Below are 12,946 nucleotides of genomic sequence, written 5' to 3' on the forward strand. Positions count from 1 at the left end.
ATCTCTTGAGCCCAGGAGTTTAAGGCTGCAGTGAACTATGATCATGCCACTGCATTCCAGCCTGGGTGACAGACCGAGACACCCCACCCACACCTTACACCCTCCCACAATCGTTAACCCTGTGTTAAGTTTTAAAAAGCAGGCCGGAGTTGGTGGCTCATGCCTCTAATCACAGCACTTTGGGAGGCCAAGGCGGGCGGATTGCCTGAGGTCAGGAGTTTGAGACTAGTCTGGCCGACATCTCTACAAACCCCATCTCTACAAAAAATACAAAATACAAAAATACAAAAATTAGCCAGGCATAGCCTATAATCCCATCTACTCAGGAGGCTGAGGTACACGAATCTCTTGAACCTGGGAGGTGGAGGTTGCAGTAGGTGGAGGTTGCAGTGAGCTGAGATCATGTCACTGCACTCCAGCCTAGGCGACAGAGTGAGACCCTGTCTCAAATAAAAAACGTTTGAACAAGCTAGTCTTCAGTAATTAGGTAATAACTGTCTTCTGCAGTTTTAATTTTAAAGGATCTATTTTGTGTGCTTTTTCAAAAGCGATAACGTATTTAAGGTAAACTTGAATGTTATTTGATGGAGTAAAATATGGATTGATGAGAGGGTTTTAAATCTTTTCAGTCTGTTGTTTCTTTTCCAAATGACTGTCCCCAGAGATACCATTTGTTACTCCCCTCCCTTCCTTCTTCTTTCCCTTTTTTTGTGACGGAGGTCTCACAATGCCCTGGCTGGAGGCAGGGAAACAACTGCCTCAGTGCCACTCCACCTTCCAGGTTCAAGCTGAGCCCTGCCTCAGCCTCCCAAGTAGCTGGGATTACAGGCACCCCACCACCATGCCCGCTAATTTTTTGTATTTTTAGTAGAGATGGTTTCACTATGTTGGCTAGGCTGGTCTTGAACGCTTCACCCCATCTCACCTGCCCCAGCCTCCCAAAGTGTTGATTACAGGGTGAGCCACCATGCTCATTCTTGTTGATCCACTTGGGCCAGTGGATATTTCAAAGTTTCTTTATTGCTTTTTAATATTTGCATGATAAACAAACTGTTAGTGATTCTGATTTCTTTCTTCTTTTGAGACGGAGTCTCCCGCCTGCTCCACCAGGCTGGAGTGCAGTGGCTGATCTTAGCCTTCACTGCAGCCTCCGCCTCCCAAGTTTACGCCATTCTCCTGCCTCAGCCTCCCAAGTAGCTGGGACTACAGGCTCCCGCCACCTCGCCTGGCTAGTTTTTTTTTTTTTTTTTTTTTTTAGTAGAGATGGGTTTCACCAGACATAGCTAGATGGTCTCGGGATCTCCTGGACCTCGTGATCCGCCCATCTCGGCCTCCCAAAGTGCTGGGATTACAGGCTTGAGTCACTGCGCCCGGCCTGATTTCTTCTTTATTCTCTTTTGCCTTTGCCATCATTATAACCCAGACTTTTGCTCCTTCATATCTGGTAGTTTAATTTAACCCTATTCGGTTGTCATGCATACCTCATATCCAGAACTTCTTTCGTTATGTTAGCCCCTGCTTAAGGATTTGGGAGTGTCTTTCCCTGGTGACTAAATTAGACAGGACTGCCAAAAATAGTATAGGCAAACTGCTCATTTCTTTTCTTGTCAAAAAAATACATGTTTGACATATATTTCTGTCTTTGGCTCAATTATATGCTGTGTGCTCTCATTTTTTCCCACTAGTATACAAAAAAATGCGATCCTATATTTTTTAAAAGTTGCTGACACACTTTGCTTATAGGAGTGGTTTTCTAGCTAAGCTTCTCAGAATCCTCAAAAATCTATGAATAGTCTGGTAAGTAGTAGAGTGTATTTCTTCTTTTTGGCTTGTGTCCTTTGCCTGTTTTACTATAGAAGGGTTTGTCTTTATGTCTTGATTTAGAAACACTCATATAACCCTTTGAAAAAAAATTTAAACATTTCCCCCATTTTGTGGTTTTGCCTTTTTAAACATAAACGGTATGTTTTGTTATATAGAATTGTTTAACTTTTATTTTATAAAATTCATCTATTATTTTCTTTAAGGTTTTTAATCTTTGGTGTCATGCCTCAAAAAAGTAACACTGGCGTGGTGGCTCACACCTGCTTTGGGAGGCCTAGCTGGGCAGATCATGAGGTCAGGAGATGGAGACCATCCTGGCCAACACGGCGAAACCCCATCTCTACTAAAAATACAAAAAATTAACCAGGCATGGTGGTATGCACCTGTAGTCCCAGCTACTCAGGAGGCTGAGGCAGGAGAATCACTTGAACTCGGGATGCAGAGGTTGCAGTGAGCCAAAATCGTGTGACTGTACTCCTCCAGCCTGTGCAACAGAGCGAGACTCCCAAAAACAAAAACAAAAAAAAACAGGAAAAAAAAAAAAGAAGAAAAAGAAAGTACATGATAGTCTGGGCGTATAATCCTAGCACTTTGGGAGACCAGAGCAGGTGGATCACCTGAGGTCCCAGCTTGGTCAACATGGTGAAACCCTGTTTCTACTAAAAATACAAAAATTAGCAGGGCGTGGTGGTGTGTGCCTGTAATCCCAGCTATTTGGGAGGCTGAGGCAGGAAAATCACCTGAACCCGGGAGGGGGAGATTGCAGTGAGTCGAGATCAAGATTGCACTGCCACTTACTTCAGCCTAGGGGACAGAGAGAGACTCCGTCTCACCGCCCCCCCCCCCCCCCCCCCCCCAAAAAAAGTGCATGGTAGATTTAGGGTTTTTTGTGAAAGATTTAGAAAGAATATAATTGATGTTTATTTTGTACGTTTTGGAGTTGATGCGCATTATCATTTTAAACTTTTATTAAGGACATTCTCCTAATATGGGGCAAAACTGATTATTAATTTTATTGGGTGTTGTTTGTTTGTTTTTTTGCGATGGAGTCTTGCTGTGTCATTCACTCTGCTGGAGTGCAGTGGCGTGATCTCGGTTCACTGCATGCTCCACCTCTCAGGTTCAGTGGATTCTCCTGCCTCAGCCTCCTGAGTAGCTGGAACTACTGGCATGTACCATCACGCCTGGCCAATTTTTGTATTTTTAGTAGAGATGGGATTTCATCATGGCTCACTGCAACCTCTGCCTCCTGGGTTCAAGTAAGATGGGGTTTCACCATGTTGGCCAGACGCCTTGAACTCCTGGTCTCAAGCAGTCCTCTTTCCTCAGCCTCCCAAAGTGCTGGTATTACAGGTAGGAGCCACCATGTCCGGCCTGATTATTAATTTTATCTGCTAATGTTCATATATATAAGTATGTGAGGTGTTAAAGATACCTCATTAATAAGGGCAGAAAAAAACGGAAAGGAAAAACTTCCTTAGCACTAGAATGTCTTCTTGTGGTGGAAAGCAGACAGGCCTTTTAGCTTTGAACTCCTGTGTTCAGATCAGTTACCCAGGATGTCTTATCCTGACTGTTAAGGATCACATTTCTTAGATTAGCCATAACAAACCATCCATGAGTTATATGTATGTAACACATGGTAATAATAATAGAAACTCGGAGAGCCCAAAATGCTAAATAATTCTATTGTTATTAATAATTAAATCAACTATTTAAAAAGTTGTTATGAAAGTAATAACATACTTTGAACCTTTTCAGCTCTTCTGGAATTACTCCCACATTTCTAAATAGTCTTAATTTACCTTTTAAGAGGTGGGGTCTTGCTTTGTCGCCCAGGCTGGAGTGTGGTGTTGCAGTCATAGCCCACTGCTGCCACGAATTCCTGGGCTCAAACTGTTCTCCTGCTGAAGCCTACTGAGTAGCTGGTACTGCAGGCCTGCCACCAATCTCAGCTAACTTAAATTTTTTTTTTTTTTTGAGACAGAGTTTCACTCTTGTTGCCCAGACTGGAGTGCAATGGCGTGATCTTGGCTCACTGCAACCTCCGCCTTCTGGGTTCAAGCAATTCTCCTGCCTCAGCCTCCTGAGTAACTGGGATTATAGGCGTATGCCACCACACCCGACTAATTTTTGTATTTTTAGTAGAGACAGAGTTTTGGTGTGTTGGCCAGGCTGGTCTTGAACTCCTGACCCCAGGTGATGCGTCCACCTTGCCCTGCCAGAGTTCTGGGATTACAGGCGTGAGCCACTGTGCACGGCCAGCTTTTAAAATTTTTTTCTAGAAATGGGGTCTTGACATGTTGCCCAGGCTGGTCTTTGAACTCCTGGGTTCAAGTGATCCTCCCACCTTGACCTCCCGAAGTGCTGGGATTACAGGTGTGAGCCACTGTTCCCAACTCCCTTCCTTTCTTCCTTCTTTCCTTCTGTCCTTCCGTCCTTCCGTCCTTCCGTCCTTCCTCTTGCTCTGTCACCTAGGCTAGAGTGCAGTGGTGTGATCTCAGCTCACTCACTGCAACCTCTGCCTCCCAGGTTCAGCGATTCTCCTGCCTCAGCCTCCCAAGTAGCTGGGACTACAGGCGTGCGCCACCATGCCCGGGTAATTTTTGTATTTTTTAGTAGAGACGGGGTTTCACCATATTGGCCAGGCTGGTCTTGAACTCCTGACCTTGTCATCTGCCTGTCTTGGCCTCCCAAAGTGCTGGGATTACAGGTGTGAGCCACCACGCCTGGCCTTCTAAATATTTTTAATGCCGCTTTTCATTTTTAAAATTTCTAGTTTGTTGTTAACTATCATACTTCCAATAAGGAAGATGAGGATTTCTCTCATTACTGTAACACCCCATCCCATAAACATACTCATTAGCTCCCCATATTTCCAGTAGTTACAGTTTGGTTTAGACTGATTTTCAGTGTTTACATTAATATGACTATGTAAATAATAGTTCCGGTTGAACCATGTCATACACCATTATTACCTTTTCTTACACATGTAGTGTAGTGTTTTGTTTTTTGTTTTTGCTGGAATTCCTCTTCATCCCTCCACATTTAGTTTTTTTTTTGAGATGGAGTCTCACTCTTGTCGGCCAGGCTAGAGTGCAATGGAGCGATGTCGGCTCACTGCAACTTCCATTTCCCAGGTTCTAGTGATTCTCCTGCCTCAGCCTCCTGAGTAGCTGGGATTACAGGTGCCTGCCACCACACTCGGCTAATTTTTGTATTTTTAGTAGAGATGGGGCTTCATCATGTTGGCCAGGCTAGTCTCGAACTCCTGACCTCAGGTGATCTGCCCACCTCAGCCTCCCAAAGTGCTGAGATTATAGGCATGAGACACCGGTGCCCGACTCACATTTAGTTTTCTAATGTGCTTATCAGTAATTCATCCCTGAACTCTCTTTAAATACACATGGTTATCATGCTTGACTGGAATGTAATTAACTTTTTTTTTTTTTTTTGAGACAGAGTCTTGCTCCCTTGCCCAGGCTGGAGTGCAGTGGTGCAATCTCAGCTGACTGCAACCTCCACCTCCCAGGTTCAAGCAATTCTCCTGTCTCAGCTTCCCTAGTAGCTGGGACTACAGGTGCCTGCCACCACGCCCAGCTAATTTTTGTATTTTTAGTAGAGACGGGTATCACCTTGTTAGTCAGGCTGATCTCAAACTCCTGACTTCAGGCGATCCACCTGCCTGGGCCTCCCGAAGTGCTGGGATTACAGGCGTGAGCCACCGCTCCCGGCCCTTAGATATCCTCTTTTGTGAAATGCCTGTTCAAGTCTTTTGCTCATTTTTTGGTGTTTTTGTATTTTCCTTATTCGTAGGAGTTCTTTATATACTGTGCATATTAAATCATTTGTTGGATTGTGTGTGTGAATCCGTATACATATATTGTGAATAACTTCTTCCACCCTGTGGCTTGCTCGTTCCCTGTTTTAATGATTTTTTTGATGAAACAGAAGTTCTTGGTTTTAGTAAAATCAAAATTATCAATGTTTTCTTTTATGGATATTACTTTTTGTGTCCTGTTTTAAAACTTTTGTCCCCTCTAGTGTCCTAAGTATTCCTGTTTTTTGTGGTGGTAAAATATATATAACATAAAATTCACTATTTCAGTTTTAAGTGTATAATTCTGTGATATTAAGTGCATTCACAGTGTTGTGCAGCCACCACCATCATTCATTCCCAGAAATCTTTTCATCTTCCCAAACTGAAGCTCTTTACCCTTTAAACAATAACTCCTTCCCTCCTCTCTTCGGCCTCTGGTGGCCACTATTCTATTTTCTGTCTTTCTGAATTTCACTATTCTAAGTGCCTCTTATGAATGGAATTATGCAGTATGTGTCCTTTTGTTACTGGTGAATTTCAGTTAACACAGTTTTCGAAGTTCATTCATGTTGTAGCATGTGTCAAAATTTTCCTCCTTTTTGAGGCTGAATAACATTCCACTGTATATGTTGCCACATTTTGTTTATCCACTTATTCATTGATAGCTACTTGGGATGCTTCCATGTTTTTTTCCTTTTTTTTTTTTTTTTCCCTCCCTGCTATTGTGGATAAGCTGCCCTGAATATAGGTATGCAAATATCTATTTGAATCCTTGTTCTTCATCATTTTGGGCTGTGTACCCAGAAGTGGAATTTCTGGATCATATGATAATTCTGTTTAATTTTTTTTTTTTTTTTTTTTTTTAAGAGATGAAGCTTTGGTATGTTGCCAGGCTTGAGTACAGTGGCTATTCACAGGTGTGATAATAGTACACTGAGACCTCAAATCGGGGGCACAAACAATCCTCCTGCTTTAGCTTCCTGAGTAGCTGGGACTACAGGCTTGCACCTCTCTGTGTCTGGCTGGTGTCTGGTGTACAAGTCTTTTGCTTCCTTGATAAAGTTTATTTCTAAATATCTTCTTCTTTCTGGTGCAGTTGTAGATGAAATTGCTTTAATTTCTATTTCGGATTTGTTGTTAGAGTATAGAAATGCAGCTGATTGTTTTGGGTACTAATGTGGATGTTGATTTTGAATCCTTCCACTTTGCTGAATTTATTATTTCTAGCAGTTTGTATATGTGTGTGTATAATCTTTAGGATTTTCTATGAAGAACATCATGTCATCTTCAAGCAGAGGTAATTTTACTTCTCTCCAATTCAAATGCCTTTTGTTTCTTTTTCTTGCCTCATTGCTCTGGCTAGGACTTAAAGCATGAAGATGATCTTTTGTTTTCTTCTGGAAACTTTGCAGTTTTAGTTTTGCAGTTAAGTCTATGATCTATCTGTAAATACGTGAGACAAGAGTCAAGGTTATTTTTTCTATGTAGAAAATATAGAATGTAGATATCCAGTCAGTCCAGTGGCATTGAAAAGACTATCCCTGAACAAAGGCACCACTGCAGTTCAGTGGTGCCTTTGTTGTAATATTAGTCTGTTTCTGGATGCTGTCTTCTATTCCATTTGGTTGTTTGGCCTTGCACCAATAGCACAGTCTTTTTTTTTTTTTTTTTTTTTTTAAAAGACTGAGTTTCACGCTAGTTGCCCAGGCTGGAGTACAATGACATGATCTCGGCTCACTGCAACCTCTGCCTCCTGGGTTCAAGTGATTCTCTTGCCTCAGCCTCCCAAGTAGCTGGAATTACAGGTGCCCATCACCATGCCCAGCTCATTTTGTATTGTTTACCATGTTGGTCAGGCTGGTCTCAAACTCCTAACCTCAGATGATCCGCCCTCCTTAGCCTCCCAAAGTGTTGGGATTATGGGCGTGAGCCACTGCGCCCAGCCAGCACAGTCTTTTTTTTTTTTTTTTTTTTGAGAAGAAGTCTCGCTGTGTTGCCCAGGCTGGAGTGCAGTGGCCGGATCTCAGGTCACTGCAAGCTCCGCCTCCCGGGTTCCTGCCATTCTCCTGCCTCAGCCTCCCGAGTAGCTGGGACTACAGGCGCCCGCCACCTTGCCCGGCTAGTTTTTTGTATTTTTTAGTAGAGACGGGGTTTCACCGTGTTAGCCAGGATGGTCTCGATCTCCTGACTTCGTGATCCACCCGCCTCGGCCTCCCAAAGTGCTGGGATTACAGGCTTGAGCCACCGCGCCCGGCCAACACAGTCTTAATTACTATAGCCTTATGATGTCTTGAAATCCGGCAATGTATGTCCGAATTTGTTGTTCTTTTTCAAAATTGTTTTGTTTTGGTTATTCTATGGACTTTGCATTTTCATACAATAAATAAATACGTATTTATAAATTTTGGTATCATCAGTTTCCACACAGAAAACCTGCTGGAATTTTATTGGAATTGCATTCAATTTGTAGATCTATTTGGGGACAATGAACAACTTAATAATATTGAGTCAGCCTATGGAATGTGTTGTATATCTCTCTGTTTATTTGGGTCTTTAAAATTTTTCTTTTCGGTATTTTATAGCGATTACACACATATACCTATAGATTTATTTCTAGGTATTTGTTATACTACTGCATGTGGTATTTAAATTTTTATATTTTATTTTATTTTATTTGAGATGGAGTTTCGCTGTGTCACCCAGGCTGGAGTGCAGTGGCACGATCTCGGCTCACTGCAACCTCTACCTCCTGGGTTTAAGCAATTCTCCTGCCTCAGCCTCCCAAGTAGCTGGGACTACAGACACGTGCCAGCACACCTAGCTAATTTTCTTTTTTTTTCTTCTTCTTCAGTAGAGATGAGGTTTCACCATGTTGGCCAGGATGGTCTCGATCTCCTGACCTTGTGATCTGCCCACCTCTGCCTCCCAAAGTGCTGGGATTACAAGCGTGAACCACCGCGCCCGGCCATAATTTTTCCTTTTTTTTTTTGAGACTGGGTCTCGCTCTGTCGCCCAGGCAGGAGTGCAGTGGCGTTAGCTCACTGCAAGCTCCGCCTTCTGGGTTCGTGCCATTCTCCTGCCTCAGTCTCCTGAGTAGCTGAGACTACAGGTGCCCGCCACTATGCCCTGCTAATTTTTTGTATTTTTTTAGTAGATACGGGGTTTCACCATTAACCAGGATGTTCTCAATCTTCTGACTTCATGATCCGCCTGCCTTGGCCTCCCAAAGTGCTGGGATTACAGGCGTGAGCCACCGTGCTCGGCCCATAATTTTTATTTTTAACACCGCCCCGCCCCTTTTTTGTTTTTGGAGACAGTCACGCTCTGTCGCTCAGGCCGGAGTGCAGTGGCGTGATCTCAGCTCACTGCAACCTCAGCCTCCTGGGTTCAAGCAATTCTCCTGCCTCGGCCTCCCAATTAGCTGGGATTACAGGTGCGTGCCACCACGCCCGGCTAATTTTTTTGTGTTTTAGTAGAGACGGGGTTTCACCACGTTGGACAGGCTGGTTTTGAACTACTAACCTCAAGTGATCCACCCACCTCGGCCTCCTAAAGTGCTGGTATTACAGGTGCGAGCCACCGTGCCTGGCCAAAGACCCCCTCTCCCCACCCCGTTTTTTATAATTTGAATTCCCTCCCTGTTTGGCCTCCTATTCTTCTTTTACGGATTTTATATCTTAACATTCTGAGAACATAAATTACATTTTTTGAGATTTTTTTTTTTTTTTCTCCAAGGTGTTTTGTTTCCTTTTGTGTTTGCCTCTAAGAATTTCTGGAAATCCATCTTGTTTGTTCATATTTAAGAGTCAGGTACTGAAAAGCAGATGAAAAGTTCAGCCCTGTGTGAAAGGCAAAATTTGTGAAGTGTTTAATGTTACCGTATGGTAATACAGACTGGGCTGATCTGTTTGGGAGGCCCCTATCTATTATCGTTTTGTGTGTTTCCTCTGTGGGAGATGATCAGCTACCTCAGAGAGGAATCTCTTCTCCTGCATGGCATGTATACAGATTTGATTGCAAATGTTGGAAGAGACAGGTGGAAAAAGGGAGTCTAGGATCTTACAATTCTGTAGTTAGATTTTTTTCTCTATTTTGATTTGTTTCCTGATCCCTGTGTTTCTGGTTTAGTTGTGACAGAGTAAACCTCTAGTCTTTAGTGTGGTGTGGGCTAGTCCTTGGTTAGCCTGGGATAGAGGCTCTGTCTACAATATTTTTATTTTTATTTTATTTTTTTGAGACAGAGCCTCACTCTGTCACCCAGGCTGGTGTGCAGTGATTCTCCTACCTCAGCCTCCCAAGTAGCTGGGATTACAGGCATGTGCCACCATGCCCAGCTAATTTTTGTATTTTTAGTAGAGTCAGGGTTTCACCATATTGGCCAGGCTGGTCTTGAACTCCTGACCTCGTGATCTGCCCACCTCGGCCTCCCAAAGTGCTGGGATTACAGGCGTGAACCACCGTGTCTGGCCATCTGTCTACTCACTTTTTTTTTTTTTTTTTTTTTTTTTTTGAGACGGAGTCTCGCTCGGTCGCCCAGGCTGGAGTGCAGTGGCCGGATCTCAGCTCACTGCAAGCTCTGCCTCCCGGGTTCACGCCATTCTCCTGCCTCAGCCTCCCGAGTAGCTGGGACTACAGGCGCCCGCCACCTCGCCCGGCTAGTTTTTTGTATTTCTTAATAGAGACGGGGTTTCACCGTGTTAGCCAGGATGGTCTCGATCTCCTGACCTTGTGATCCGCCCGTCTCGGCCTCCCAAAGTGCCGGGATTACAGGCTTGAGCCACCGCGCCCGGCCTGTCTACTCACTTTTGACCAGTCCATCAATTAACCAGCATTATTTGCTGTCAGTGCCTCCGGTTGATGAGTTTTTCCCTGGTTCTGTGGAGAAAGTAAGCCTGTGCCTTGGTTTTCTGACCACAGTCTGGTCTTCTAAAGTATTTACTACATATTTTTCTGGTTTCCAACTTCCAAAATTTTGTTTCTTTTGGGTCCTCCCATTTGTCCTCATGGGTCTATGAGTTTAAAAATAAAAATCCCTTTTCTGTAAACTTAGTAAACCTAGTTTGTGAGGAGGCAGTAGTAAATATGTATGTTCACTGTTTTTTTACCAAAAGTCCAAATGTTTTTTTCTTTTTTTTTTGAGACGGAGTCTCGCTCTGTCGCCCAGGCTGGAGTGCAGTGGCCGGATCTCAGCTTACTGCAAGCTCCGCCTCCCGGGTTCACGCCATTCTCCGGCCTCAGCCTCCCGAGTAGCTGGGACTACAGACGCCCGCCACCTCGCCCGGCTAGTTTTTTTTTTTGTATTTCTTAATAGAGACAGGGTTTCACTATGTTAGCCAGGATGGTCTCGATCTCCTGACCTCGTGATCCGCCCGTCTCGGCCTCCCAAAGTGCTGGGATTACAGGCTTGAGCCACCGCGCCCGGCCCCAAATGTTTTTTTCTACTGTTCCATTACCCTGCTGTTGGTTCTCTAGCATTTGTTTTTGGGAGGAAATGGCTTTACTTTCCAAGCTGAAAGAAACATTTTTTAATTACTGCATTAAAAAAAAATACAGAGGAGGCTGGGCTTGGTGGCTCAGGCCTATAATCCGAGCACTTTGGGAGACCAAGGTGGGTGGATCACCTGAGGTCAGAAGTTCGAGACCAGCCTGGCCAACATGGCAAAACCCCATCTCTACTAAAAAATACAAAAAATTAGTCCGGCATGGTGGCACACGCCTGTACCCCCACCTACTTGGGAGGCTGAGGCAGGAGAATTGCTTGAACCTGGGAGGTGGAGGCTACAGTGAGCTATCGTGCCATGGTATTCCAGCCTGGGTAACAGAGCAAGACTGTCTCAAAAACAGAAAACAAAAAAGAATGTAGAGGGCCAGGCATCGTGGCTTACACCAGCACATTGGGAGGCTTAGGCAGGTGGATTGCTTGAATCCAGGAGTTCAAGACCAGCCTGGGCAACATGGCAAAACTCCACCTCTGCAAAAAATTTTTTAAAAGCTGGCTGTGGTGATTCACATCTGTCTGTGGTCGCAGCAACTCAGGAAGCCGAGGTGGGAGGATTGCCTGAGACCGGGAGGCAGAGGTTGCAGTGAGCTGTGATCATACCATTGCACTCCAGCTTGGGCAACAGAGCAAGACCCTGTCTCAAAACAAAAATAAAGGCTGGGCGCGGTGGCTCACACCTGTAATCCCAGCACTTTGGGAGGCTGAGACGGGTGGATCACGAGGTCAGGAGATCGAGACCATCCTGGCTAACACGGTGAAACCCCGTCTCTACTAAAAAAAAAAAAAAAAAAATTAGCCGGGCATGGTGGTGGGCGCTTGTAGTCCCAGCTACATGGGAGGCTGAGGCAGGAGAATGGCGTGAACCCGGGGGACAGAGCTTGCAGTGAGCTGAGATCACGCCACTGCACTCCAGCCTGGGCAACAGAGCGAAACTCCATCTCAAAAAAATTTAAATTAAATTAAATTAATGAATAAAAATTAAAAAATACAGAGAACTATCAGTATTAATATTGAGACTACAATAAAGTTTCCTTTTTAAGGTCTGTGCTTTTTAGAGTCTAGTAAGAGCACAGGGATTTCCTGTTATTTATATTTCATTTTTATTTTGAGATAAGTATTATAGTAATTCTAAATTAAACTTTTTTTCCGGGTTCAAGCAGTTCTCCTGCCTCAGCCTCCCGAGTAGCTGGAATTACAGGCGCCCACCACCACACCTGGCTAATTTTTGTGTTTTTAGTAGAGATGGGGTTTCACTATGTTGGCCAGGCTGGTCTTGAACTCCTGATCTCGTGATCCGCCTGCCTCAGCCTCCCAAAGTGCTGAGATTACAGGTGTGAACCGCCGCGCCCAGCCCCTAGACTGGGATTTTTAATTAAGATTCATAATTTTGAGACAGGATAGTTCCCTTGAACCCCCTTCGCGGGCGGAACTGGGGTGGTTCGTTTCACTCCGCCCTCTGCTGGCCACTATTGGCGGGAGGGAGCGTGCGAGCAAGCGAGCCAGTGCGGGAACTGGAGCGAATGAACCAGCGGGTCGCTACTCTGGTAGGTGCAGGCTCTGTGAGGGCCCGCAGCAGCGTCCAAGCATGTTACAACCAATGCTCTTTCAGCTCTGCAGTCCAGGGCCTGCCAAGTGCCAGCCAACTCAGTGGAGGGTCAGTCCGGATGGTGGCCTCTGACCTTTCGGCACCCTGTTCTTGTTTGGTGTCCAGAAAGAATCAGGTCACACGAACTGTTTGAAAGGTGATGAATGCAGAAGACTTTATTGAGCAGTGGGTGGCTCTCAGCGGAAAGGGAGGCTGG

The 12,946-nt window shown here is 44.6% G+C and overlaps 1 protein-coding gene across 2 annotated transcripts in view; it reads left to right on the plus strand.

The window, feature by feature from the left end:
• Positions 1-12,946, plus strand: part of UBE2R2 (ubiquitin conjugating enzyme E2 R2) — a 117,362-nt gene that overhangs the window by 45,338 nt on the left and 59,078 nt on the right. The gene's annotated exons all lie outside the window — the stretch shown is intronic.

Source organism: Papio anubis, chromosome 13 (assembly GCF_008728515.1).
Source record: "Papio anubis isolate 15944 chromosome 13, Panubis1.0, whole genome shotgun sequence".
NCBI classification, from domain to species: Eukaryota; Metazoa; Chordata; class Mammalia; order Primates; family Cercopithecidae; genus Papio; species Papio anubis.